Raw genomic sequence first — 5,167 nt, 5'->3', positions numbered from 1 at the left:
CATTCAAGAAAATAAGATTAAGCATATAACGTAGTTACATAGTTTTTCTTAAAGTGATTGAAGTGAGGTCGTTATATAAGCTTAATAACCACAAATATCTTCTTTCTTGTTTGTTTATAAGCAAATACCTATTTCAAGGCTCATGGCATATATTCCCATCTGTGTCTATTTTAAAGTAGTAGTAATTTAGTAAAATAATTTTAAGGTTCGTGAAAGGATTTTGTTAAATATGAACTCATTTGAAGGCTTTTTGTTAAATATGAATTCATTTGGGAGGGATAATATTTGTTAAAAAAATGTTTATGTACAGCAGAAGGGAGAAAGTTACTGTAAACCTAAATTGAAAAGAAAGAGAAAGTTATTGGAAACAAAAAAAATTGGAAGTTAATTAAAAATGAGAAGCCTATTCTGTTAAGAAGCAATTTATGTAATATAATGATGGAAAACAATCTTAACCAATAGCATGCAAGTCCATCGTATTTATAATGTTAACAATATTAACATATAGTATGAGAGGTCATCATAATTATAATATTAAATTTTTAATGTTTAAAGAATGACAATTGTGCGTGGGAATTATTACTCTCAACTGAAATGGGGCAAATAGTGAGCATGATCATGCAACATTTTAGGTGCTTCCCTGAAGAACTACCAGGAATTAGACTTATTTGAACTGTAACAAACCATGACAGTATCTATATTACAATTTGAACGGTCTGTTTATAATCCAAACATTCTCATATGATGCTACAATTCAACATAATGACCTCATCATCATTATCAAAAAGCATTCTCCAAAATTGACTCATATTTACATTCCTTTTCCTTCCAAAAGTATTCAATTCTCGTTCAAGCTGAAGGGGTAAGCGATCAAGGATAGCATAGTGCGCAACATATCCTGATAAGCATATCTATCAGATATTCTACGTAATTGCTTGATCATGCTTCTTAATAATTAGTATATAATCTTAAATAGTGTTTTTTTAATAACTACAAACCTCGCCCTAAAGAATTGAGGATGAACAATTAGAAAACGCATGTAATGAATGAAGGTCCTCCATCAATGGCATGACACTAATTAAGAGTTAGGTGACAATTTGCCAGTTGGGCTGTGACCAGTGGTATACCACAACTAGCACAGGTTTGATTCTCAGTCATCATTGTATGGGCTCTACTTGAAAATCACTAACGCAACGCGTCTCAGAAGTCTCATGAATGCCTCTTTCTACTATAGCTTTAGAAGTGGTATGATTCTCACCCATCATTGCATGGGCTCTACTTGAGAATCACTAAAGCAATGCGTCTCAGAAGTCTCATGAATGCCTCTTTCTACTATAGCTCTAGATGTGGAGTATTTTTTTCCCTGTAGTAGAACAATTTCGTTATACAGTTTCCATGATGTGCTTATTGGAATGCTGCAAATTTTGCAGCATACAGACTGCCCTTTATGCAATTTTTTTATGTCAGCCAACAAATTAGCTTTTCGGGGGAATCCTCGAGCCTCTTCTCGCTTCAAAAATGGCAGCTAGATCGTCGATATATGTGATAATCTCACCAGATGTTTCATGATGACCTTGTCCCTTATCAATATAGTCATACTTCATGACAGAAAGTCCATGCAATGACCTTTCCAATTATGCCAAATGATATTATCAAATTAAAAGATGATACAGAGACCTTTGCCAAAAATGCAAGGATATCTGTCCACACGTGCAGCTAGGCACTTTCAATTGGTTGTTGCACTCTGCATCACCTATCAAGTGGCTGGTGTGGACCTTCCCAAGTTCCCAGCCCTGGTGAGAGAGTATGTGCCTAAATATGAATTCTGGAATTACCGAGTCTTGAGCTTTGAAAGCTCTAAATCAAAATCTACACTGCCAAAAATAACCTCAAGAGCACCATCAATCTTCCAAATGATGAAAGCAGTAGGCATCCCTCCTGACAATTTCTCTCGCACTAATCTTGGAAAATTTTAGTGGCAGTGCTAATCTCTCAAATATTTTTCATAATCGAGGAAGATTTCAAAAGGGATATATTAATAAGCTCAAGTGTAATCATGGGCTACTTGCAATGATTGGAGATAAAATGCCCCTTTGGCTCCTCCTTCATATCATATACCAATGTTGCGTTTGACACATACTCAGCCAACTTCACCAATCCAAACAATCAATCCAACTTTGCATCAACTATATGCGCTTGTGAATGTGATCAGTTTCCTACAAGAAAAACATGAACATGTTTGTTGACTTCAATCCAGCTGCATCCTGGCTTCTTTTCTACCCCATTGTCTATCATCATCTTTCGCAATTTTGGAATTTCATCCCACTTACCGGTTGCTGCGTAGATATTCGACAATAACACATAAGGTGCAGTATTTTTAGGATTCAACTCAAGAATGTGTAGTGCCGCACGTTCACCTAGTTCTATATTGTTATAGATCTTACAGGCACCAAGCAAAGATCCCCATACATTAGCATCAGGCTCTATGGGTATTTTGTTGATAAAAGCTTCTGCCTCGTCAAGATAGCCAGCACGGCCAAGAAGATCAACCATACAAGAAAAGTGTTCCACTGTAGGTGTTATATGATAATGTTTACTCATGGAGTCGAAGTATCGTGAACCATCATCCACTAGGCCTGCATGGCAGCATGCAGACAGAATACCAATAAAAGTGATACGGTCTGGATTTGTACCGGCATGTTGCATTCGTTCAAAAAGCTGGAGGGCTTGCTTGCTCTGCCCATGCATGGCATACCCTACAATCATTGTATTCCATGAAACCACATTTTTTGTAGGCATTGTATTGAATATTTTCTGTGCATCGTTTATGCACCCACATTTAGCATACATATCAACAAGAGCATTCCCAACAACAATATCAGAATGAAATCCATTCCTAACAATCTCTTCATGGACCTGTTTCCCATGTGCCATAGCAAATAAGTTGGCACATGCTGGGAGAATGCTGGCAAAGGTGCTTGCATTTGGATTCACGCCTATGATTTGCAGATGTCTAAAAAGTTTAAGAGATTCTTCATAATACCCATTCTGTGCAAAACCTGCTACCATCACAGACCATGAAACAACATCATGATTGGGCATTTTCAGGAAGAGTTTCAGGGCCTCATCAACATGACAATTTTGAATATATCCTGCAATCATTGCATTCCATGACGCTACATCTCGTTCAGGCATTTTGTGGAAGAATTCCAATGCTTCTTCAATCAGCCCATTTTGCGCATAGCCACTAATCATCGCTGTCCACGAGACAACGTCTTGTTTGGGCATTTTCCAAAAGAGCTCAAGAGCATTATCAGTATGTCCATTCTGCATGTATCCTTGAATCATTGCTGTCCAGGAACATAAATCCCGTTCAGGCATGTTCTCAAAAAATTTCAAGGCCTCATCAACAAACCCATTCTGTGCATATCCTGCAACCATTGCATTCCAAGTGACCACATTTCGTTCAGGCATTTCCAGAAAGAGTTTCAGGGCCTTATCCATAAACCCTTTCTGTGCACATCCCGAAATCATTGCGGTCCATGCAACCACATTTCGTTCAGGCATTTTATCTAAAACTTCACATGCATTCTCTATGCTGCCACATTTAATATACATGTCTACAAGGGCACTAGCTACGAAGACATTAGATTCAAATCCATGCCTAATTACTTCTTCATGGACTTTCCTCCCATATTCCAGGGATGCCAAGCTAGCACAAGCCGGGAGAACACTAGCAAAGGTGAACTCGTTAGGTTTGAGGCCCATTTGACGCATTTGGGTAAACAATGTCAAAGCCTCTTCACCATGCCCATTCTGTGCACATCCTGCAATCATTGCAGTCCATGAAACCACATCGCTATCCGGCATTTGCAAGAAAAGCTCCATAGCCTCGTGGACACGCCCATTCTGCAAATAACCCACCATCATCGCATTCCATGAAACAACATTTCTTTCGGGCATTCTCTGAAAGAGCTCCCAAGCCCTGTAAACATCCCCACTGTGTGCATACCCTGCAACCATAGCAGTCCATGACACCACGTTTCGTTCAGGCATTTTATCAAACACTTTGCGTGCATCCTTCAGATTTCCACATTTCACATACATGTCTACGAGAGCACTACCCACGAAGACATTGGACTGAACCCCTCGCCTAATTATTTCTTCGTGAACCCCCTTGCCACTTTCCATTGCTGCAAGATCTGCGCAAGCGGGGAGAACACTTGCAAATGTGTACTGATTGGGTTGCAGGCCTACTTTGAACATTTGTTCAAAAAGTGCCAAGGCCATCTTACCAAACCCCCTCCTGGTATAGGCTGCAATCATAACAGTCCACGATACAGCGTTCTGTTCAGGCATTTCGTCGAAAACCCTTTGAGCATCCGCGAGACTCCCAGACTTTGCATACATAGTGACGAGCTTATTGCATATGGAGATGTCAGAGCCCTTGAATCCAATTTGAATAATGTGGGCATGGACCAATTTGCCTTGTGGCAAAGCTTTCTTGTTAATACAGGCATACAAGAGAGAAGCGTAGGTATCAGGATCTGCTGAAGTGCCTCCACAGTTCATGTCCTGTAAACTATTAAGAGCATCTTGCAGTCGTCCCTGCTCAGACAGTGATCTCACCTGGCGGTTTCCCAGAGCATTATTCTCGGACTTAGTTGTGGTGAGAATGGCTTTGGCATCATGAAATAGGGGTTCGTATGATACGACCATCTTCTTCGTATGTTCCCTTAAAGCTTGAACCGCTGTCATTGCTGGTGCCAATCTCCTTACAAGAAATCACTGCGCGTTGGCATTTTCTCCCCAATTTTTCTACATCGCTAGCACAACTCAGGTAGGTATCCCACTTTGATATTTGATGGATGTCACAGGTAGATTCGAGTTGATATTTGGTATTCTTTCTCACCGCATAATATTTAGCATTGTGGACCTTATTCGGTTTACGTTATTTTAATGACTGATTTATTGAAAACATAATTGTGAATTTTTTTCAAGGGATTGTTCAAGCTGGCTGAAGATTTCACAATAATTTTCTTGAAAATTTAATTTACATAATTCAAGATTTCACAACAATTTTTTTCAAAATTTAATTTATGCAACTCACAACAATTTTTTTCTATAGATTTTAATCATAAATAGTGAGAAACTCTAAAAGATATAT

The 5,167-nt window shown here is 39.0% G+C and overlaps 1 pseudogene; it reads right to left on the bottom strand.

Annotated features, from left to right (window-relative positions):
- Positions 1 to 753: 753 nt before the first annotated feature.
- Positions 754 to 4,878, bottom strand: LOC149181575 (pentatricopeptide repeat-containing protein At2g13600 pseudogene; annotated as a pseudogene).
- Between the last annotated feature and the right edge of the window lie 289 nt (positions 4,879 to 5,167).

Source organism: Pinus tabuliformis, chromosome 3_2, assembly GCF_031772625.1.
Source record: "Pinus tabuliformis cultivar Carrire ecotype Pingquan chromosome 3_2, CPIR1, whole genome shotgun sequence".
NCBI classification, from domain to species: Eukaryota; Viridiplantae; Streptophyta; class Pinopsida; order Pinales; family Pinaceae; genus Pinus; species Pinus tabuliformis.
The sequence above is the reverse complement of the archived record's forward strand: the minus strand, read 5'-3'. Positions and strand labels throughout refer to the sequence as shown.